This window comes from Tachyglossus aculeatus, chromosome 3 (assembly GCF_015852505.1).
Source record: "Tachyglossus aculeatus isolate mTacAcu1 chromosome 3, mTacAcu1.pri, whole genome shotgun sequence".
NCBI lineage: Eukaryota > Metazoa > Chordata > Mammalia > Monotremata > Tachyglossidae > Tachyglossus > Tachyglossus aculeatus.
Window position 1 is genome coordinate 36,314,781 of NC_052068.1, and position 25,493 is coordinate 36,340,273.

Sequence of the window (25,493 nt, forward strand, 5' to 3'; positions counted from 1 at the left end):
TACTTAGCAAAACAATGAACCGTCTCTCAAAATGATCAACAGGAAAACAAAATTGTAGGTGAAATCCTTTTAAATAAGCTTTGGATCCCTTTCATATCTCTGAAAAAGTCAAAGACGAGCAAATATCCTTGTCATGGTAACTTTTAAAATTTCTTATTGATACAATTGCCATGATACCTTAGCCCGTCGACCAGTTAATCTTGAGTAAAGTGAATGCAATTAAACTGAGGATTTCCGTACATCTGCGTAGTTAAAAAGACATTAGGTAAAGCAATTGAATGAGAAGTCCAGAAAGTATGCGGTATTAAAGAAAAGGCCGTCTTTTTAATGGTACTGGTTAAGTGCTTTCCCCTCTAAGGATCGCACCTGGAGAGTTTCCAGCTTTGGCTACGGGAGGGAGCATCGAGCAGAGGCCTACCCATTCCATGCCTAGTTTGGGCAGTGGCTAGTAAGTGGAAAGCGCTTAGTACAGTGCTCTGCACACAGTAAGCGCTCAATAAATATGATTGATGATGAAAGCAATCGGCTACAAGTCGAAACCCCCCTGTGCTGGGCAGCAGTGACATGGGAGAGAGTCAAGGGAGGAGACTCGAGTTTACTGCATGGAAGGCGGCAATGGCAAACCACTTCCAAATTTTTACCGACAAAACTCTTATGGATACACTCCCAGAAGCACCTGTATATATGTTTGTACAGATTTATTACTCTATTTATTTTACTTGTACATATTTACTATTCTACTTATTTTGCTAACGACGTGCATATAGCTTTAATTCGATTTGTTCTGACGATTTTGACACCTGTCTACATGTTTTGTTTTGTTGTCTGTCTCCCCCTTCTAGGACTGTGAGCCCGCTGTTGGGTAGGGACCATCTCTATATGTTGCCAGCTTGTACTTCCCAAGCGCTTAGTACAGTGCTCTGCACACAGTAAGCGCTCAATAAATACGATTGATGATGATGATGATGATGATGGGAGAGAGTCAAGGGAGGAGACTTGAGTTTACTGCGTGGAAGGCGGCAATGGCAAACCACTTCCAAATTTTTACCGACAAAACTCTTATGGATACACTCCCAGAAGCACCTGTATATATGTTTGTACAGATTTATTACTCTATTTATTTTACTTGTACATATTTACTATTCTACTTATTTTGTTAACCACGTGCATATAGCTTTAATTCTATTTGTTCTGATGATTTTGACACCTGTCTACATGTTTTGTTTTGTTGTCTGCCTCCCCCTTCTAGACTGTGAGCCCGCTGTTGGGTAGGGACCGTCTCTATATGTTGCCAGCTTGTACTTCCCAAGCGCTTAGTACAGTGCTCTGCACACAGGAAGTGCTCAATAAATATGATTGAATGAATGAATGAATGAATGATTGCAGATGGAGAGCAGGGCGTTCTGGGAGTGATGTGTCCATGGTGTAGCTATGGGGCGGAAATGACTCAATGGCATAATAATAATAATAATGGCATTTATTAAGTGCTTACTATGTGCAAAGCACTGTTCTAAGCACTGGGGAGGTTACAAGGTGATCAAGTTGTCCCAGAGGGGGCTCACAGTCTTAATCCCCCATTTTCCAGATGAGGTCACTGAGACAAGTTAAGTGCTTACTATGTGACAGGTATCATCATCACCATCATCATCATCAATGGTTTTTATTGAGCACTTACTCTCCTAACTACAGTTAGGAGAGTACAGTACAACAGAGTTGGCAGACACATTGCCTGCCCACAATCACCTTACAGTCCAGAGGATTGTAGTAAATCCTGGGGTAAATACAAGCTAATAATAATGATGATGGCATTCGTTAAGTGCTTACTATGTGCCAAGCACCGTTCTAAGCACTGGGGTAGATACAGAGGCCTGGTGGCTCACAGTAAGAGAAGGGCACAGGAAGGGGCAGCAGGCATTGGCACCAGGAGCTCCTGTCCACCACCTCTGAGGTGGGCAGAGCCCCAGGGTCAGACTACCCCCTTTTTCCCCAGACTGAGCCTCCTTTTTCCTCTCCTCCTCCCCATCCTCCCCGCCCTACCTCCTTCCCCTCCCCACAGCACCTGTATATATGTTTGTACAGATTTATTACTCTATTTATTTTACTTGTACATATTTACAGAGAAGCAGCGTGGCCCAGTGGAAAGAGCCCGGGCTTGGGAGTCAGAGGTCATGGGTTCAAATCCTGGCTCTGCCAATTGTCAGCTGTTTGACTTTGGGCAAGTCACTTCACTTCTCTGGGCCTCAGTTACCTCATCTGTAAAATGGGGATTAAGACTGTGAGCCCCACGTGGGACAACCTGATCACTTTGTCAACTCTCCAGCGCTTAGAACAGTGTTTTGCACATAGTAAGTGCTTAACAAATACCTTCATTATTATTATTATTTACTATTCTATTTATTTTGTTAATGATGTGCATTTAGCTTTAATTCTGTTTGTTCTGATGACTTAACACCTTTACACGTTTTGTTTTGTTTTGTTTTGTTATCTGCCTCCCCCTTCTAGACGGTGAGCCCGTTGTTGGGTAGGGACCTTCTCTATATGTTGCCAACTTATACTTCCCAAGCACTTAGTACAGTGCTCTGCACACAGTAAATGCTCAATAAATATGATTGAATGAATGAATGAAAGGTAGTCAGGTTGTCTCACGTGGGGCTCACAGTCTTAATCCCCATTTTCCAGATAAGGGAACTGAGGCACAGATAGTGAAGTGACTTGCCCAAGGTCACGCAGCAGACAAGTGGTGGAGCCGGAATTAGAACCCACATCCTCTGACTCCTAAGCCAAGCCACTTCTCTATAATCAGGCAGCACACAGTCCATATCCCACACGGGGCTCACAATCCTAATCCCCATTTTACGGATGAGGTAACTGAGGCATAGAGAAGAGAAGTGACTTGCTTAAGGCCAAACAGCAGACAAGTGGCGGGGCCAAGATTAGAACCCAGGTCCTCTGACTCCCAGGCATGTGCTCGTTCCACTGGACTGTGTTGCTTCTCTCTTCACAGTCCCTGTCCCACGGAGGGCTCACAATCTGAGGAAAAGAAAGGTGGTATTTAATCCCCATTTTAAATACAGATAAGGAAACTGTAAGCTCGTTGTGGGCAGGGAATGTGTCCATTTATTGTTATATTGTGCTCCCCCAAGCGCTCCACACACAGTAAGCATTCAATAAATAGGGCCGAATGAATGAATGAATTTCTCCTTGAGAATCATTTCTTAAACCTTCCCCCATGAGGCCGGCCCATGGTTCATTCAGTCGTATTTATTAAGTGCTTACTGTTTGCAGAGCACTGTGATGAGGGGCCAAGTTGGGTCAGGGGATGGAGCAGCGTAGAAAGACATAATTTATTTTGTCAGGTGCTGGAGTGGGAGGCAGAGCAAATAGCTCTATGTTAATACCGAAAAGGAAATGGAGAATTAGTGGGAAAACTTACTGAAGTTCTCCAGCTGCTGTCACTAATTTAGAAAGCCAAACCGTGGCTGCGGCAGTCAAATTTGTCAATACTACATTTCACTTTTCACTTTTTCAATGTAGAACCGTTCCAAAAGACAAGACTTTGAAATTAAACTCGGCAGCTCCCAATTAGCTAAATAGCTTGAAAAGCCAATTCCCATCTTTCCAGAAAACCAAGCGAGGAAGTGCAATAACGCTTAACCACACTGGGATGATACATCCCACTGATGCCCAAAAGTGTCGATCTATGTACTAGGTTCTCCTGAATACTTCTGCATGGGAATTGGTTATTTCATCAGAGATATCCAGGGGGGCTTGAAGGCTGAATAGAAATGGATCCAAATTCAGCATTAACATCACAAATCTCCTCCCACCCTGGACAGAAGAGTGAAACCCAGGCGGTGAGAGAGAATTAGGCATGAACAGAAGAGCAGGGCACTGAACTGCTCTGACCCCTGAAAAGTCATGGGCAGCAGTGTACGTAATCATCAATTATATCCATCAAGAGTTCAATGGAAAATAAGTTTCCTGATTTTCCAGCCCCCTCTCCAGTACTCCAGTAAAGTTTCCAGTACTCTACCAGTCTCGACTCTGGGAAGGAGAGTCAAGCAGAGGCCTACCCTTTCTATTCCTAGCTTGGGCAGCGGCTAGTGAGTGGAAGATGATCTGCTACAAGCCAAAACTCACCCTTGCTGGGCAGCAGCGGCATGGGAAAGAGTCCAGCGTGGAGACTCAAGTTGACTGTGTTGGAAAGAGGCAATGGTAAACCACTTCTGGATTTTTACCAAGAAAACCCTATGGATACAGGTCACCCATTGTCCGGGGATGGGTTCGTTCAGTAATCGGTGTGGCGAGAGAGAGAGAGAGAGAGAGAGGGAGGGGCTGGAAAGCCTGAGTTTTATATAAAATTTATTCTGCGAGGCAAATTGAATTATCTAGTTGTTTAGGTCTTTCCAGTAGGCCAAGATGTTCATCCAATTCTTCATTTAAGTTTCTCTAGCAAGTATTTTTATGCCTGTCTTTCCCATTAGAAGGTAAGTCCTTTGAGGGCAGGACAAGCAGCATTTCTCTGCCAATTGTCAGCTGTGTGACTTTGGGCAAGTCACTTAACTTCCCTGTGCCTCAGTTACCTCATCTGTAAAATGGGGATTAAAACTGTGAGCCCCCCCGTGGGACACCATGATCACCTTGTAACCTCCCCAGCGCTTAGAACAGTGCTTTGCACATTGTAAGCGCTTAATAAATGCCATCATTATTATTATTATTATTATTTAGGTGCAATGGATTGAGCTTCCGTTTCACGAGGAATGTAATCATCATCATCATCATCATCAATCGTATTTACTGAGCGCTTACTATGTGCAGAGCACTGTACTAAGCGCTTGGGAAGTACAAATTGGCAACATAAATCAATTGGCGATATTCGAACTTCCCTAATAGGAGGAACACAATCATACATTAATCACATGGGGGTGAGGCGGCTAGCTGTCACCCATGTGGACTTCCCACTCGGGAAGAATCCGCTTACTTTCCCACACGGGAAGAATCCACTTACTTTCCCACACAGTACAACTCCATGCCATTATCCGCGCACGTGTTGGGCAGCTAGCTCTCACCGTGTGCTCTCCCTACATGGGAGGAATCCACTTATGATCCCCATCTACAATGGGTCACCTGGGACCCACCCACAAGACACTCACCCGTCCCGCGGCCCTTGCCTCAGTGTGTCGGTTCTGGTTGCAGAGCGGGCATCTGGACTTCTGGGCAAAGAAAGACACGTGGACCACCGCTGCTGCTGTCGTCAGAGGCGACAGGTATTTATCACCTGTGCTCCTAGGCCATTCCAGCTTCCGGCCTCAGTTTATCCAATCTCTACCCTCCCTCCTCCTCCATACCTAATTTGATCGACACGGGGGCGAGGGACACCTTCTGTATTCCCGGCTTGGACTGGGGAGAGATGTATCCATGGCATCGCTATAGGTCGGAGACCACTCGACAGCACGAGACAAGACAAGATTTTCCAGAAGTGGAATAGGAGCCTTCGGCATTCCACAATTCCAAGCTGACCACATTAACGATTACGGTATCTGTTAATCAGGTCCTATGGGCCAGGTACTGTACTAAGCACTGGGGTGGACACGAGGATAGTGGGTTGGACACAGTTCCTGTCTCAAGTGGGGCTCACAATATTCACCTCCATTTTACAGATGAGGTAACTGAGGCCCAGAGAAGTGACTTGCCCAAGGCCATACAGCAGACAAGTGGTGGACCCGGAATTAGAATCCATGACCTTCTGACTCCCAAGCCCGTATTCTATCCACTACGCCACGCTGCTTCTCTTTCACCTTGGAAACACCCGATAATATCATGTACCTTGGGCTGTCGCCAGAGTGGGTAATAATAATAATGTCATTTTTTAAGCACTTACTATGTGCAAAGCACTGTTCTAAGTGCTGGGGGGATACAAGGTGATCAGGTTGTCCCACGTGGGGCTCACAGTCTTAATCCCCATTTTACAGGTGAGGGAACTGAGGCACAGAGAAGTGGAGTGACTTGCCCAAAGTCACACAGCTGACAACTGGTGGAGCTGGGATTTGAACCCCTGACCTCTGACTCCAAAGCCCGGGCTCTTTCCACTGAACCACACCAGACCCAAACAAAAGACTTTCAAACACAAGAGAATCCGGAGCAGGAGGTGCTTGTGGTTTGATATGTGATGCTTCCCTTCTGGAATTCGTTTATCATCATCATCATCATCAATCGTATTTATTGAGCGCTTACTATGTGCAGAGCACTGTACTAAGCGCTTGGGAAGTACAAATTGGCAACATATAGAGACAGTCCCTACCCAACAGTGGGCTCACAGTCTAAAAGGGGGAGACAGAGAACAAAACCAAACATACTAACAAAATAAAATAAATAGAATAGGTATGTACAAATGAAATAAATAAATAAATAGAGTTAAAAAAAATATGTACAAACATATATACATATATACATATAGAAGCAGTGTTGCCTAGTGGAAAGAGCATGAACCTGAGAGTCAGAGGCCCTGGGTTCCTATCCTGGCTCCACTACTTGGTGTGTGAACTTCTGCAAGTCACTTCACTTCTCTGTGCCTCAGTTCCCTCACCTGCAAACTGGGGATTCAGCTGAGCCCCACATGGGACAGGGGCTTTCTCCATCCCTATTTGCTTGTATCTACCCCAGTGGTTAGTACAGTGCCTGGCCCATAGTTAGCGCTTAACAAATATCATTATTATTATTATTATATAGATATAGATTCCCCCATTTTACAGATGAGGTAACTGAGGCTCAGAGAAGTGACTTGCCCAAAGTCACACAGCTGATCTCCTAGCCCTCCCCACAGCACTTGTATATATATTTGTCTCTATATGTTGCCAATTTGTACTTCCCAAGCGCTTAGTACAGTGCTCTGCACATAGTAAGTGCTCAATAAATACGATTGATGATGATGATGATTTATTACTCTATTTTACTGGTACATGTTTACTATTTATTTTGTTAATGATGTGCATGTAGCTTTAATTCTATTTGATGATTTTGACACCTGTCTACATGTTTTGTTTTGTTGTCTGTCTCCCCCTTCTACCATCATCATTATCAATTGTATTTATTGAGCGCTTACTGTGTGCAGAGTACTGTACTAAGCGCTTGGGAAGTACAAATTGGCAACATATAGAGACAGTCCCTACCCAACAGTGGGCTCACAGTCTAAAAGGGGGAGACAGAGAACAAAACCAAACATGCTAACAAAATAAAATAAATAGAAGATTTGTACAAGTAAAATAAATAAATAAATAGAGGAACAAATATGTACAAACATATATACGTATATACAGGTGCAGTGGGGAAGGGAAGGAGGTAAGATGCGGGGGGAATCTTACCTTCTAGACTGTGAGCCCATTGTTGGGTAGGGACTGTCTCTGTATGTGGCCGACTTGTACTTCCCAAGCGCTTAGTACAGTGCTCTGCACACAGTAAGCGCTCAATAAATACGATTGATTGAATGAATGAATAAATTATTATTAGTACCCCCAACTCTCAGTGCAGCACTTGGCATAGAATTAAGCACTTAACCATTACCACAATTATTATTATTAGAAACTTTGATTCTCCAGGGTGTTTTGTTTTAAAGAAGCAACATGGCATAGTGAGAGAAGCAGCGTGGCTCAGTGGAAAGAGCGCGGGCTTGGGAGTCACAGGCCATGGGTTCGAGTTCCGCCTCCCCCACATATCTGCTGTGTGACCTTGGGCAAGTCACTTCACTTCTCTCTGCCTCAGTTCCCTCATCTGTAAAATGGGGATTAAGACTGTGAGCCCCACATGGGCAACCTCATCTCCTTGTATTCCCCCCAGTGCTTAGAACAGTGCTTTGCACATAGTAAGCACTTAACAAATACCAACATTATTATTATTATTATAGTGGATAGAGCCTGGACTTGGGAGTCAGAAGGTCATGGGTTCTAATCCTGCCTCTGCCACTTGTCTGCTGTGTGACCTTGGACAAATCACTTACCTTCTCTTGGGCCTCAGTTACCTCATCTGTAAAATGGGAATTAAGACCTTGAGCCCCACTTGGGACAACTTGATTACCTTGTATCTACCCCAGTGCTTAGAACAGTGCTTGGCACATAGTAAGCTCTTAACAAATGCCATCGTTGTTATTATTATTATTATTACAAGTACCATAATTATTGCTATTATTTTCAATCAATAGTATTAATTGAGGGCTTACAGCGTGCAGAGCACTGTATTTAGTACTTGGGAGAGCGCAATAGAGACAGTAGATATGATCCCTGCCCTGAAGGAGGGGTCTTTAGTGGGGTAGAAAGAAACCCGAAATAAATTACAAGCAAAGGGCAACAGCAGAATTTAACAATGTGCACGCGTGGTCATTCATTCACTCATTCAATCATATTCTTACTGTGTGCAGAGCACTGTACTAAACCCTTGAGAGACAGCAATATAACAACACACAGACACAGTCCCTGCTCACAAGGAGCTTACAGTCTAGAGGGAGATGAGTAAACTGGGTGTGGGCAGGGAACATCTCTTGTCTTATGTTGTCGAGTCGTCTCCCACCTATAGCGACTCCATAGACCCATTTCTCTCAGAACGCCCCACCTCCATCTGCAATCGTGCCAGTAGTAGATCCATAGAGTCTTCTTGGTAAAAATCTGGAAGTGGTTTACGATTACCTTCTTCCACACAGTAAACTTGAGTCTCTGCCCAGCACGGGTGAGTTTCGACTTGTAGCTGACTGCCTTGCATTCATTCATTCATTCAATAGTATTTATCGAGCACTTACTGTGTGCAGAGCCCTGTACTAAGCGCTTGGGAAGTACAAGTCGGCAACATATAGAGACGGTCCCTACCCGACAACGGGCTCACAGTCTAGAAGGGGGAGACAGACAACAAAATAAAACATGTAGACCGGTGTCAAAATCGTCAGAACAAATAGAATTATAGCTATATGCACATCATTAACAAAATAAATAGAATGGTAAATATGTACAAGTAAAATAAATACTTGTATTTATTCGCCTAGAGTGAGGAGTTTTTGCTTGATGCGTAGGTTGCCTGGCAACCACTGGAGATTTCTGGGGAGGAGAGTAACTTGTTAAGCGCCTACTTTGTGTGAAGCACTGTTCTAAGTGCTGGGGGGCATACAAGGTGATTAGGTCGTCCCACGTGGGGCTCACAGTCTTAATCCCCATTTTACAGATGAGGTAACTGAGGAACAGAGAAGTTAAGTGACTTACCCAAGGTCACACAACAGACAAGTGGCAGAACTAAGATTAGAGACCATGTCCTCTAACTCTCAAGCCCGTGCTCTTTCCCCAGAGCCACGCTGCTTCTCACCTAAAAACAGTGTTTGGCACATAGTGCTTAACAAGGGTAATAACATTATTACTTAATCACATCCAAAATAACTGCAGCAAAGTGCTGACACAATGACTTTTTTTATCATATTTGTTAAGTATTTACTACGTGCCAGGCACTGGACTAAGCACTGGGGTTGATAAAAGCTAATCAGGTTGGACCCAGTCCATGTCCCTCATTGGGCTCACAGTCTTAGTCCCCATTTTACAGATGTGGTAACTGAAGGATAAAGAGGTGAAGTAACTCGCCCAAGGTCACACAGCAGACAAGTGGTGGGTTCTGGATTAGAACCCAGGTCCTTAACAACGTAGACTAGGCGGTGGATAGATGTCATTGCTAGGAGCCTCCTGGGAGCTCATAAGGTGTGAGGAGCAGCGTGGCTCAGTTGAAAGAGCACGGGCTTGGGAGTCAGAGGTCATGGGTTCAAATCCCGGTTCTGCCACTTGTCAGATGTGTGACTTTGGGCAAGTCACTTCACTTCTCTATGCCTCAGTTACCTCATCTGTAAAATGGGGATTAAGACTGTGAGCCCCACATGGGACAACCTGATCACCTTGTATTCTTCCAGCGCTTAGAACAGTGCTTTGCACATAGTAAGTGCTTAACAAATACCAAAATTATTATTATTTATTAGGTAGTTAAGACAGATCTCATGACTCCAGAAAATTCCACCTCACCGATTGGGAAATTTAATCAATCTTCCAGATGGCACTCGACAAACTGAGATGCCTCAACAATTTGCCACCCTCTTCCCCAAGATCAGGGGGATGACTAGTTGTGTTAATCACTGGACCATCAGGCAGATTTGCCTTTATTCCCATTATATTCTGCCGCTCAGATGGAGCTGTTGGAAGGAGCCCATGTGTTAAGGGCACGGGAACACATTTCAAACATTTTACACATAGTTTTGGTCAGTGACATCTGCCGGTAACAAGAATAATAATAATAATCATCATAATTGTGATATTTGTTAAGCACTTACTATGTGCCAGGCACTGTTCTAAGCACTGGGGTGGATACAAGCAAATTGGGTTGGACACAGTCCCTGTCCCATATAGGGCTCAGAGTTTCGTTCACCATTATACAGATGAGGTAACTGAGGCACAGGGAAATGAAGTGACTTGCCCAAGGTCTCACAGCAGACAAGGGGCAGAGCCAGGATTAGAACCCGTGACCTTTTGACTCCACACTCTATACACTACGTCATGTTGTGTCCGTTCCTGTGGGAAAGGAATTTCAGAGAGTTCTGCAATGTAACTCAATTGTTGTCAGTTTCCTGTTTGGGCAGGTAAGGCCACAATAATAATAATAATTGACAATAATTATGAAATTTGTTAAGCATGTACTACGTGCCAGGCACTGTACTAAGCACTGGGGCGGATACAAGCAAATTGGGTTGCACACAGTCCCTGTCCCTCATGGGGCTCAGAGAGCATTCCTCTTCACATCAAAAAGAAACTCTTGACCCCGGCTTAAGGTGCTCAATTAGCTCTCCCACCCCTACTTATCATCACTCCCCTCCCTCTGCACTCGAGCCACACATTTCTTTCCCTCTCAAGCCAATTTACTCACTATGCTTCATTCTCATCTCTTCACCTCTGACCCCTTGCTTACACTTTCCCTTCTGTATCATCATCTTCATCATCATCATCAATCGTATTTATTGAGCGCTTACTATGTGCAGAGCACTGTACTAAGTGCTTGGGAAGTACAAATTGGCAACATATAGAGACAGTCCCTACCCAACAGTGGGCTCACAGTCTAAAAGGGGAATTCCCTCTCCCTTCACATCAGGCAGATCTCAACTCTTCCCATCTTCAAAGCCCTTCTGAAATCACATCCCTTCCTGGAAGCCTTCCCTGATTTTGCTCTCATTCATTCAATCATATTTATTGAGCGCTTACTGTGTGCAGAGCACTGTACTAAGCACTTGGGAAGTACAAGTTGGTAACAGAGACAGTCCCTACCTAACAGTGGGCTCACAGTCTAGAAGGACAGTCTCAAAAGACATTTTATTTTTTTTTATGTGTGAGGCACTTTATCCCAAATATCCCAAATATCACTACAGCACTTCTCCATCCCCTCCCCACCCAAGCCCTTTACGCGCACCTTCCTCACGCTTTTCTCTAGGTCCATGTACCCAATCTGTCTAAATCAATCAAGGGTATTTACTGAACGCTTTCTGCGTGCAGAGCACTGTATTAAGCACATGGAAGAGTACAATAAAACAGAGTTCGTAGACACATTCCCTGCCCATGACAAGCTCATGGTCTAGAGGGTCAGTTTGGATTCTACTCCTGTCTTCCATGGTATTTGAGAAATTTAGCATCGTCTGTAAATCTGATGAGAGCGTTCTCAATTCTTCAGCCAGGTCAATGGTATATATCCACCCTTTCTTCTCCATCCAAACCGCTACCCTGCTTGTTCAAGCTGTCATCCTATCCCGTCTGGACAACTGCATCAGCCTTCTCTCTGATCTCCCATCCTCGTGTCTCTCCCCACTTCAATCCATACTTCATGCTGCTGCCCAGATTGTCTTTGTCCAGAAACGCTCTGGGCACGTTACTCCCCCCCCCCCTCAAAAATCTCCAGGGGCTACCAATCAATCTGCGCATCAGACAGAAACACCTCACCCTGGGCTTCAAGGCTGTCCATCACCTCGCCCCCTCCTACCTCACCTCCCTTCTCTCCTTCTACAGCCCAGCCTGCACCCTCCGCTCCCCTGCCGCTAATCTCCTCACCGTACCTCATTCTCGCCTGTCCCGCCGTCGCCCCCCGGCCCATGTCATCCCCCGGGCCTGGAATGCCCTCCCTCTGCCCATCCGCCAAGCTAGCTCTCTTCCTCTCTTCAAGGCCCTACTGAGAGCTCACCTCCTCCAGGAAACCTTCCCAGACTGATCCCCCTCCTTCCTCTCCCCTTCCTCATCCCCCCGCCTTACCTCCTTCCCCTCACCACAGAACCTCTATATATGTATATATGTTTGTACATATTTATTACTCTATTTATTTATTTATTTTACTTGTACATATCTATTCTATTTATTTAATTTTGTTAATATGTTTGGTTTTGTTCTCTGTCTCCCCCTTCTAAACTGTGAGCCCACTGTTGGGTAGGGACTGTCTCTTTATGTTGCCAACTTGTACTTCCCAAGCACTTAGTACAGTGCTCTGCACACAGTAAGCGCTCAATAAATACGATTGATTGATTGATATTGAATAGACCCAATCCCAGAGCCAGTCGCTGCGGAGTACCTCTTGCTATTCCCCACCCCACCCCCGGCCCCCACAGGTGTTGACCTAGAAGCTACTGATGATGACCCTTGAGCCTGTTTGTGTACTTAGATAAGACACTCTCTCCCTGAACTACCTCCCAGGCACCGATGAGGCAGGCCTGGAGAGATTGAGAGGGAAAGCTGGCCCTCAATCCAGAAGAGCCTCTGATTTGAGAAGTAATATGATAATGGTATTTGTTTAGCACTTACTATGTGTCAAGCACTGTTCTAAGCGCCTGTAGACACAAACTAATCAGGTTGGACACAGCTCCTGGCCCACGTGGGGCTCACAGTCTTAATCCCCTTTTTACAGAGAAGGGAACTGAGGCACAGTGAAGTTAAGCCACATGCCCAAGGGCACACAGCAGACAAGTGGCAGTGAGAGGATTAAAACCCAGGTCCTTCTGATTCCCAGGCCTGTGCTCTACTCACTAGACCATACTGATTCCCAGAACTCCTCATCTTCCCAGTCACACTAGTCTACCAAGCAATTTCTTCCTGATCTTTCAATGTTACTGGTCGAGTACTTACTTTGTGCAGAACACTGCCCCAGGGGCTTGGGAGGAACAGCATGGCCTAGTGGATAGAGCCTGGGCATCAGAAGGTCATGGGTTCTAATCCCAGCTCTGCCATTTGTCTTCTGTGTGACCCTGGGCAAGTCACTTCACATCCCTGGGTTTCAGTTCCCTCATCTGTAAAGTAGGGATTAAGACTGTGAGTCTTACGTGGGACTAGGGACTGTGTACAACCCGATTACCTTGTAACTACCCCAGAGCTTAGAACAGTGACTGGCACATAGTAAGCACTTAACAAATACCATCATTCTTATTATTATAATATCAAAGAGTTGATAGGCACGATTCCTGCCCTCTAGGAGCTTACAATCTAGTGCAGGTGTTGTTGTTGTCTTATGCTGCGAGTCGTGTCCGACCCATAGTGACACCATAGATGCATCTCTCCCAGAACGCCCCACTTCCATCGGCAATCGTTCTGGTAGCATATCTGATAGCATAGCATTCGCCTTGTAACCTCCCCAGCGCTTAGAACGGTGCTTTGCACATAGTAAGCGCTTAACAAATGCCATCATTATTATTATTATTACTATTATATCCATAGCATTTTCTTGGTAAAAATACAGAAGTGGTTTACCATTGCCTCCTTTTGCACAGTAAACCTATGTCTCCTCCCTGCCGCTGCTGCCCAGCACAGGGGAGTTTTGACTTGTAGCAGATTGCCTTCCACTCGCTAGCCACTGGCCAAGCTAGGAATGGAATGGGTTTGCCTCCGCTTGACTCTCCCACCCATAGCCGAGATTGGTAGAGGAATGGAAACTCTCCAATCAATCAATCAATCGTATTTATTGAGCACTTACTATGTGCAGAGCACTGTACTAAGCGCTTGGGAAGTACAAATTGGCATCACATAGAGACAGTCCCTACCCAACAGTGGGCTCACAGTCTAAAAGGGGGAGACAGAGAACAGAACCAAACATACCAACAAAATAAAATAAAATAAAATTCTGAGAGGAGTGCAGGTGACAGGCATTATAATCAATTACCCTCCCTAGAACCCACGGCTCCTTCCCATTTTCCCCCGACTCCTTCTTACATTCTTCTCCAAAACCCTTAAGTGAGTGGTCTATATCTGCTGCTACCAGGATTTGGTGACAGATTGAATATGTGGGTTGAATGAGAGAAATTGAGGATAAATCCAAGGTTACAGGCTTGTGAAACAAGGAGGATAGTAGTGCTGTCTAAAGTGGAGGGGAGATAGAGAGAGGACAGGGTTGTACTGTACTCTCCCAAGCACTTAGTACAGTGCTCTGCACAGCATTAGTGCTCAATAAATGCCATTTATTGATTAATAGTCACACCCCTCCAGTCCCACAGCGCTTACATCCATATCTATAACATTTATAGCAATGTCTGTCTCCCCCTCTATACTGTAAGCTCACTGTGGACAGGGAACGTGTCTACCAACTTAATTGTACTGTATTCATTGTTGTATTCATTACTGTATTCATAGAGAAGCAGCATGGCTCAGTGGAAAGAGCACGGGCTTTGGAGTCAGAGGTCATGGGTTCAAATCCCAGCTCTGCCAATTATCAGCTGTGTGACTTTGGGCAAGTCACTTAACCTCTCTGGGCCTCAGTTATCTGATCTATAAAATGGGGGTTAAGACTGTGAGCTCCCCGTGGGACACCCTGATCACCCTGTAACCTCCCCAGTGCTTAGAACAGTGCTTTGTACATAGTAAGTGCTTAATAAATGCTATCATCATTATTATTATTACTCCCCCAAGCATGTAGTACAGTACTCTGCACAAGGTAAGAGCTCAACAAATACCATCGATTGATTGACGTGGCAGACCTGAAGTCACTTGACAGGTAGTAGCTGAAGAAGTAGCGTGGCTCAGTAGGAAAGAGCCCGGGCTTTGGAGTCAGAGGTCATGGGTTCAAATCCCGGCTCCGCCAATTGTCAGCTGTGTGACTTTGGGCGAGTCACTTCACTTCTCTGTGCCTCAGTTACCTCATCTGTAAAATGGGGACTGAGACTGTGAGCCCCATGAGGGACAACCTGATAATCTTGTAGCCTCCCCAGCGCTTAGAACAGTGCTTTGCATATAGTAAGCGCTTAATAAATGCCATTATTAAGAAGCAGGCCTTCCATATTGGGATATGGCAAAACAGGAATGAGGTGGCTCCTTTTCAACTGAGGCTTTGAGGAGATTGTGGTGCTGAGAAACAGTCTATTGTACACTGAGAGGGAACAGTGTTTACATCCCTGCATTTTGCTAAGGCCAACCTAATCGCGGTACCTCGATCTCATCTATCTCGCCCCTGACCTCTCGGCCAGGTCCTGCTTCTGGCCTGGAACGCCCTCCCCCCTTCATAACCGACAGACCACCACTCTCCCCTTCTTCAAAGCCTCATTGAAAGCACATCTCCTCCAAGAGACCATCCCAACGAAGCCCTCATTTCCTCTTCCCCCACTCCCTTCTGTGCTACTCTTGCACTAGGATTTGCCTCCTTTATTCACCCTCCCACAGCCCCACAGTACAGATCCATAATTTAAATGATTTATTTCTATTTATGTCTATCTCTCCCCGCTGGACTATAAGCTCATCGTGGGCAGGGAAATGTGACTGCTATATTGCTAAGTTGTGCTTTCCGAAACGCTTAGTACAGTGCCCTGCATGCTGTAACCACTCAATAAATACAATTGTCTGACTAGATTGTGAGGTCCTGGTGAGGAGGGAACATGTCTACCAACTCTATTACATTCTACTCTTCCAAGTGCTTAGTACAGTGCTCTGCACACAGGAAGCATTGAATAAATACGATTGATTTAGTGATCGATTGCTATTGGAAGAGGTAGTTTCCCAACTTATCCTTACCTCAAAACAGAGAAGGGCCCTGTCCAGTGCACTGTAATAATAATAATAATAGTATTTGTCAAGCGCTTACTAAGTGCTGGGGGATACAAGGTCATCATGTTGCCCCACATAGGGCTCACAAACTAAATCCCCATTTTACAGATGAGGTAACTGAAGCCCAGAGAAGTTGTGACTTGCCCAAAGTCACACAGCCAACAAGTGGCGGAGCCGGGATTAGAACCCATGACCTCTGACTCCCAAGTCCGTGCTCTTTCCGCTGAGCCACGCTGCTTCCCCACTGTAGGACTGACCACAAATTCTTTGATTGCTGCAGTTTCTGTTGAATTTAGAAACAAGGCAATAGAAACTTATTGCTTTGTAAGATTTACTTTAACTGCACAAGGAGGGGCTTTGTGTTCCAGGAGCGTGACTTACTGGATAGAGTACAGGCCTGGGGGTCAGAAGGACCTGGGTTCTAATCCTGGCTCCACCATGTCTGCTGTGTGATCTTGGGCCAGTCGCTTAACTTCTCTGGACCTCGGTTACCTCTGTAAAATGGGGATTAAGAGTGTGAGCTCCATGTGGGACAAGGACTGTGTCCAACTTGATTAACTTGTATCTACCCCAGAGTTTACAACAGTGCTTGGCACCCAGTAAGTGCTTAACAAGCACCATAATATATAGTCCAGCTGCAGTGATGTCACTGAACAGTTTGGGAGACCCTGATGGACACCAGCCACAAGCTTCTGACAAGCACAGGCAGGATGACAGCCACTTCAAATCTGTCACCAGAGCAGGCTCTGTATGAGCTCACCACCTGAATTAAGGGCCCGATGAAGCTAAAGAGACATGCCACTGGTCACCCAACTGAGATAGAAGCCGCATTTACAAATTCCTATGGAAATCTGGTCTCCCTTCCCAACTCTATATATGGACGAAGAACGTCTCAGCAGAGACACACCTGCAATTTTTTAGATAACGAAAACGATGGTCGATTCTCTCATGGGGGACTGGGAGATTATCGTCCCCTTGCCGAAGTTTGTTCTATGTATATGTGGCAATAAAAATTCAGAGATTTGATTGCTTCTCTAAAAGGGGAAGTGTTCAATCTGAAGGATCTAAAAGCTGGAGCTGACTGCTTCTCCCTGGAGTTTATAAACACTGATGAATTGGTTTGTGGTTCAGAAGGAACAGGGAGCATCTATTTTTAAAGCAGAGCAATGAGAACAAGCAGTGAAACCATAAATGGAAAACAATTTTAATACAAGTAGAAAATAAAATATACATACCAAAATGACAATACCAACTGTGCTTTGCAATAAAATGCTCTACATTCTTGTCCACAGAGGAAGCAAGGAAAGAATGGATACTTAATTTTGGAGCGGATATGCAAAAGAGCTGAAGGAGAGAAGAAGCATGGTCTAGAGGAAAGAGCACAGGTCTGGGAGTTAGAGGACCCGGGTTCTCATCCCGGCTCTGCCACTTGTCTTCTGTTCAACTTTGGGCAAATCACTTACTGTCCCTGTGCCTCAGTAACCTCACCTGTAAAATGGGAATTAAATCCTCCTCCCCCCTACTAAGACTGGCAGCCCAGTGTAGGACAGGGACTTTATCCAACCTGATTGTCTGGTATCTATCCCAGTGCTTAATACAGTGCTTGGCATGTAGTAAGTGCTTAACAAGTACTATTTTTTTAAAAAAAAGGATCAGGTGTATCCATGTATTTACCCTCAGGACATTTGATCTGAAGTCAACGAAGGGCTGGGGGATAAAGGACCAGAAGAATTTGGAACTCCATCAGATTAACCTAAATTGGTCACTCAAATTCAACTCTAGAAAAGACTTATAGAAGTCAATGTAGATTCATTGTACTCCATTGTACTTATTACATGCTCTGCACAGAAGAAGCATTCAGTCAATTTTACTGACTGGTTCATCTTGCAGTATGGTTAATTGCTAAGACTTTGAGAAAGAAGCAGGAAACATTGCCAAATGTTCTATTTTTGTGTGCTCTCCTGTTATATGTGATTTAGGATCATTTTCAGGCTCAGATTCATCCTCTTATTTGTCCTCAAATATCGTGTTCAGGGAACATGGTTCATCCATCCATTCACTCATTCAATCGTATTTATTGAGGGCTTACTGCGTGCAGAACACTTTGTGATCTGAGACATTTTCTAGCAGATAGGCCATTGTTTCACTCCTCACACTTCACTTTTTTCCAACCTGATACTTCTCTCACTTCTCCCCTGGCTCCTACTGCCACCAAATGTTCTTATTCCCTATCAATAGTAATAACAACAACAATAATAATAATAATAATAATAATTTTGGTATTTGTTGAGTGCTTACTATGTGTATGCACTGTTCCTAAGCACTGGGGTTGATACAAGCTAATCAGGTTGGACATCAGTCGATCAATGGTATTTACTGAGCACTTACTATGTGCAGAGCATGGTACGAAGCACTTGAGAGAGTACAATATGATAGAGTTGGTAGACATGATCGTTGTCCACAAGGAGCTTACAGTCTAGAGGGTGAGACAGTATTGAAATAAATAATTTAGAGGGAATGGCAGAGTATTAGGAAATGTACAGAAGTGCTGTGGGGCTGAGGTTGGGGTGAATATCAAGTACTTTAAGGGATAACAGATTCAAGTGCATAGATGATGCAGAAAGGAGAAGGAGCAGGGAAAATGAGGGCTTAGTGGGGGAAGGGCTCTTAGAGGAAATATGATTTTAGTAAAGCAGTTTTGAAGGTGTGGAGAGTGGTGGCCTGTTGGATATGAAGGGGGATGGGGTTCCAGGAGAGAGGGAGAGAGAGAGGATGAGGGGAAGGGATCCATGGAGAGATAGATGAGCTCAAGATACAGTGAGTAGGTTGGTGTTAGAGGGGTGAAGTGTGCGGGGCTCTTCCTTTCATTCATTCATTCATTCATTCAATCGTATTTATTGAGCACTTACTGTGTGCAGAGCACTGTACTAAGCGCTTGGGAAGTACAAATTGGCAACATATAGAGATGGTCCCTACCCAACAGTGGGCTCACAGTCTAGTAGGGGGAGACAGACAACAAAACTAAACATATTAACAAAATAAAATAAATAGAATGAACATGTACAAATGAAATAACTAGAGTAATAAATACATACAAACATATATACATTTGCTGTGGGGAAGGGAAGGGGGTAATGCATGGGGGATGGGGAGAGGGGGATAAATACGATTGAATGAATGAATGCACACAGCAAGTGCTCAATAAGTACGACTGAATGGATGAATTAGAGAAGCAGCATGGCTCAGGGGAAAAGAGCCCGGGCTTTGGAGTCAGAGGTCATGGGTTCAAACCCCGGCTCTGCCAATTGTCATCTGTGTGACTTTGGGCAAGTCATTTCACTTCCCTGTGCCTCGGTTACCTCATCTGTAAAATGGGGATCAAGACAGCCCCACATGGGACAACCTGATCACCTTGTAACCTCCCCAGCGCTTAGAACAGTGCTTGGCACATAGTATGCACTTAATAAATGCCATTATTATTATTCTCTGTGCCTCAGTTCCCTCACCTGTAAAATGGGGATTAAGACTGAGCCACGTGGAACAACCTGATCACCTTGTACCCTCCCCAGTGCCTAGAACAGTGCTTTGCACATAGTAAGCGCTTAAATGCCATTATTATTATTCTCTGTGCCTCAGTACCCTCATCTGTAAAACGGGGATTAAGACTGTGAGCCCCACGTGGGACAACCTGATCACCTTGTAACCTCCCCAGCACTTAAAACAGTGCTTTGCACATAGTAAGCGGTTAATAAATTCCATTATTATTATTATTATTCTCTGTGCCTCAGTTCCCTCATCTGTAAAATGGGGATTAAGACTGTGAGCCCCACGTGGGTCAACCTGATCACCTTGTAACCTCCCCAGCGCTTAATAAATGCCATTATTATTATTACTATTCTCTGCGCCTCAGTTCCCGCATCTGTAAAATGGGCATTAAGACTGTGAGCCCCCCGTGGTCAACCTGATCACCTTGTAACCTCCCCAGTGCTTAATAAATGCCATAATAATAATAATAATAATAATTATTATTATTATTATTATTATTAATTATTATTATTCTCTGTGCCTCAGTTACCTCATCTGTAAAATGGGTATTAAGACTGTGAGCCACGTGGGACAACCTAATCACCTTGTAACCTCCCCAGCACTTAGAACAGTGCTTTGCACATAGTAAGCGCTTAATAAATGCCATTATTATCATTCTCTGTGCCTCAGTTCCCTCATCTGTAAAATGGGGATTAAGACTGTGAGCCCCACGTGGGACAACCTGATCACCTTGTAACCTCCCCAGTGCTCAGAACAGTGTTTTGCACATAGTATGCACTTAATAAATGCCTTTATTATTTCATTCTCTTCATTCTCTTCATTCCTTCTTCATTCCCTGACCACCTCTTCAACTGCTTCAGCGCTTCGCTCTCCGTGGCTCCTTTCCCACTGCTTTCAAATAGTCCCATATATCCCCTATCTTAAAAAAAAACCTTCCTTGCCTCTTCAGTCATCACCCCATGTTCCTACTACTGTTCCTTTCCAAATTCCTAGAGTGATTTGCTTACACCTCCATTTCCTCTCCTACAATTCTCTCCATGACCCACCCCAATCTGGCTTCTGCCTCCTTCCATCCCGTCCACAAAAAAACTGCCTTCTTTAAGGTCACCGATGACCTCTTTCTCGCCAAATCCAACAGCCTCTACTCCTACCTAATTCTTCATACCTCTCAGGGGCTTTCCCTTCTTCTAGAAAAATGATCTAACTTTGGCTTCACTGACACTGTCATTTTTTTAGGGCATTTGCTAAGTGCTACTATGTGCCAGATTATGTACTAAGCACTGGGGTTAGGCCCGGTCCCTGTCCCACTGGGCAACTAAGAGAGGACTATGTACCCTGGACTAACTAGATCAACTCAAACATCTGCTCCTTCTAAGACTGAGCTGGAGGAGAGACCCCACCCTCCTATCGAACGGTAAATTTTGCCTTTGGTTCTGTAACACCAACTATTTTGTACTGTGCTCTCCCAAGCCCTTAGTACACATAGTAAGTGCTCAGTAAATACCACTCACCCATTGATAACATTTCAATCACACCAGTTATCTTGTCTGTTAGCTGAGCCTGATTTCTCCTCCAACTATCCCTCCTGTTCTCTCCCTTTGGCTATGTCACTGCTCCTCAGAATCTCTCTCAGATCATGTAGGGAAGGGAGGTTGGAGGAGACATAAATCAGTCCATTTTGTCACTAGTTAGAAGATCCAAGTTAGAAGTTAGAAGAGAAGGAGTGTGGCTCAGTGGAAAGAGCCCAGGCTTGGGAGCCAGAGGTCATGGGTTCTAATCCTGGCTCCGCCAATTGTCAGCTGTGTGACTTTGGGAAAGTCGCTTAACTTCTCTGTGCCTCAGTGACCTCATCTGTAAAATGGGGATTAAGACTGGGGAGCCCCACGTGGGACAGCCTGATCTTCTTGTATCCCCCCCAGCGCTTAGAACAGTGCTTTGCACAAAGTAAGCGCTTAACAAATGTCATCACAAATGCCATCACTATCCAGCTAAAGATTGGAAAGGGAGGAGATTGAACCCATTAACCAGGGAATTGTCTGGCTTTATAATCACTCCTTCTATTCACCTCCCCATCAGTAATATAATTATTGGGAATTAGGGGGAAGGGAGTGGCCTGGTTAAACAATACCTTGTAGAGTTTGTGCGGAGGATCTCTTCAAAGACAAAACTCAGCAGCAATGTGATCTTCATGCTCCAGACTCTCGTGGGGGGTCTTAGGCAGTGCTGCTTCTCATCAGCTACCTCAAGTGGCTGTATGCTTCTAATAACTGTGATATTTGTTATGCGCTCACTCTGTGCCACGCACTGTACTGAGCCCTGGGATAGATACAAGCAAATTGGGTTGGACACATGCCCCACATGAGGCTCACAGACTCCATGCCCATTTTACAGATGAGGTAACTGAGACACAGAGAAGTAAAGTGGCTTGCTCAAGGCCACACAGCAGACGTGGCAGAGCTGGGATTAGAACCCTTGATCTTCTGACTTCCGGGCCTTGCTCTATCCACTAGGCCATTCTGCTTCCCCCCTGCTCCTTGCTCTGCATCTCTTGGGGCCCCAGTGGACAGGTGCTAGCAGAGGTCATATCGGACCAACTAGTCCACCCTGCTGTAATGGGCTTTCACCCCTTTAGCCCCCCAACCACTCCATTCCCCCTCCATTCTGCAACCCACTTTCGAGTTCCTCACTGGAACTTTCCAGTCCAGCTCCGAGAGTACCAAATCCAGCCCCGCTTCAGGGCATGGACACCCTTAATCCAGCCCTGGGGTCGCCCATCAGTAACACCAGATTTCTCCTTGGGGCCCAATGGAATCCAAAATATATATTTTTTTCTTTTGGCATTTGTTAAGCACTTACTATGTGCCAGGCTAGGGTAGATAAGTTTTCCATATCTGCAAACAACCCCTTTTACCAGTGGGGCTCCCCTGATTCCTCATCTTGGAATCCTGAAGTTTTTAAACTTTAGTGTTAGTGTCTTCCAGAGAAGAACTGCCTCATGCCCGGTGAAGTGACCTCACTTTTCTCTTTGTGGGCAAAAGAGATTCTCTTTGGATGGCATGCAGGGACAGTGGGAGAATAACTAATCAGGTTGGACACAGTCCAGGTCCTAAACAGGGCTCACAGTCCTAATTCCCATTTTACATATAAGGGAACTGAGGCCTACAGGCCTAGAGAAGTGAAGTGAAGTTCTTGTCCAAGGTCACATAGCAAACGAGTGGCAGTCTTTTAGACTGTGAGCCCACTGTTGGGTAAGGACTGTATCTATATGTTGCCAATTTGTACTTCCCAAGCGCTTAGTACAGTGCTCTGCACACAGTAAGCGCTCAATAAATACGATTGATGATGATGAAGTGGCAGAGCCGGGATTAAAACCCAGATTCTTCGGAGACATTTTTTTCTAGAACCGCAGAAAAGGTTCAGCGCTCCGGCAGAGTCTTCCCAATTTTTTCCCAAGTGAGATTTACAACCTCTCCCCCTGACCCTGCATGTCATTCAAAGAGAATCTCTTTTGCCCACAGAGATAAAAGTGAGGTCACTTCACCAGGCGTGAGGTTCAAAGAGAATCTCTTTCGCCCACATAGAGAAAAGTGAGGTCACTTCACCAGGCGCGAGGCAGTTCTTCCCCAGAAGACACTAACGCTAATGTTTAAAAACTTCAGGATTCCAAGATGAGGAATCAGGGGAGTCCCACTGGTAAATGGGGCTGTTTGTGGATGTGGAAAATTTAAGGTGTAATGGGCTCCGGTTAATGCAGCGGAACTGGAGGTGCTGGGAAGCAATAGCTGCGAGCTGACCAATTTAGCATGTAGCAATCAGGAGTGAGCTGCTGCTTTGGGAGGACTGGGCTACAGACAGAATTTTAAAACCACAAGATGTTGCAAATAACAAGTGCATCAGTGCCCTGTGGAAGGGAAGCAGCATGGCATGGTGGATAGAGCACAGGACTGGGAGTCAGAAGGTCATGAGTTCTAATCCCGGCTCCGCCATTTGCCTGCTGTGTGACGTTGGGCAAGTCACTTCACTTCTCTGGGCCTCGGATACCTCATCTGTTAAACGGGGATTGAGACTGCGAGCTCCATGTGGGACAGGGACTGTGTCCAACCAGATTGGCTTGTATCCACCCAGTGTTTAGTACACTGTCTGGCACATAGTAAGCGCTTAACAAATAAAAGAGAGGCAGCGTGGCTCAGTGGAAAGAGCACGGGCTTTGGAGTCAGAGGTCATGGGTTTGAATCCCGGCTCTGCCACTTATCAGCTGTGTGACTTTGGGCAAGGCACTTAACTTCTCTGTGTCTCAGTTCCCTCATCGGTACAATGGAGATTGACTGTGAGCCTCCTGTGGGATAACCTGATCACCTTGTAGCCACCCCAGCACTTAGAACAGTGCTTTGCACATAGTAAGTGCTTAATAAATGCCATTATTATTATTATTACTAAGGGACTGAGTCTCCTATTGATTGTTTCATCCATACCTACACATTCATGGAGAATTTATTCCATAGTGTACTCTCCCAAGTGCTTATTACTTAGTGAGAAGCAGCATGGCTTAGTGGAAAGAGCACCGGCTTGGGAATCAGAGGAAATGGGTTCTAATCTCAGCTCCGCCACTTTGCTGTGTGCCCTTGGGCAAGCCATTTCACTTCTCTGTGCCTCAGATACTTTATCTGTAAAATGGGGATTAAGACTGTGAGCCCCACATGGGACAACCTGATGACCTTGTGTGTACCCCAGTGCTTAGAACAGTGCTTGGCACACAATAAGCGCTTAACAAATACCATAATACTAATAATAAGAATAATAGTACAGTGCTCTGCACACAGTAAGTGTTCGATAAACACTACTGATGATGATGATGATTCACTCAGGAACATCCTCTGTGACCACAGAATGATGCAATGTGGCCTAGTGGGTAGAACATGGCCCTGAGAGTCAGAAGGACCTGGGTTCTAAGGTTAAAATGGTAAGTCTCAGGAACTAAAAAGGGGAGGAAATGAGTGAAGAAAGGCAACCAGTAAGTGCAAGTTCAAGCCAAGTACAAGTCTGGTTCAAGTCCAGCTACGTCTGTACAATAAGTCCAAGAAAAGGAAGAGACTGGTGGGGAGTGGAAAGCTGGGGTTTTTATTATTATTTTAATCAATGATGATGGTGATGGTCGTTATTTCTGCATGGATTTAAAACTCTCTGACACTGGGACCACAACAACTAATGTCAAGAACTCCTCTAGCCTAATCCATGACAAATAAGTCACTTCACTTGTCCCAGTGTGGAAAGGAGAAGGGAAGGAGAGTTTACATATATTTAATTTCAGGGGGTGGAGGGACATCGAAGTGGAGTTATTCTGTGCCTGGTCAGTCGATAAGAAATGGGGGGCTAGAGCGCTTAATAAATGCCATTAAAAAAAAGTTCTTGAGAGCAGGAGATTTATTATGCTCTCCTAAGCACTTAGTGCAGTGCTCCACCAGAATAAATATGACTTATGGATTGATTGGGTGTCATCTGTGTTTGGACTTGGACTTGAACTTGAACTTGGACTTCCCAAGCGCTTAGTACAGTGCTCTGCACACAGTAAGCGCTCAATAAATACTATTGAATGAATGAATGAATTTGGACTGTAATTGAAGCCAGGGAAGTGAATATCGACTAAACAGAACCGAGGCCCGGAACCTTGAGGGACACTCAATGATAGGGTAGTGGGGAAGAACAGGAGGCAGTCCATGTACAGACAAGGAGTCTGTGTTTTAACTCCATTTGTCTACAGTCCCTCAAACTGATCCTGATTCAGGGTTAACCAAATGCTAGGCAATGTGCTATCAGTGGCCATTCCCAAACTGGTGGGATTCCATACTTGTCCTCAAAGAGCTTACAATCAAATATTATTGATTGCTT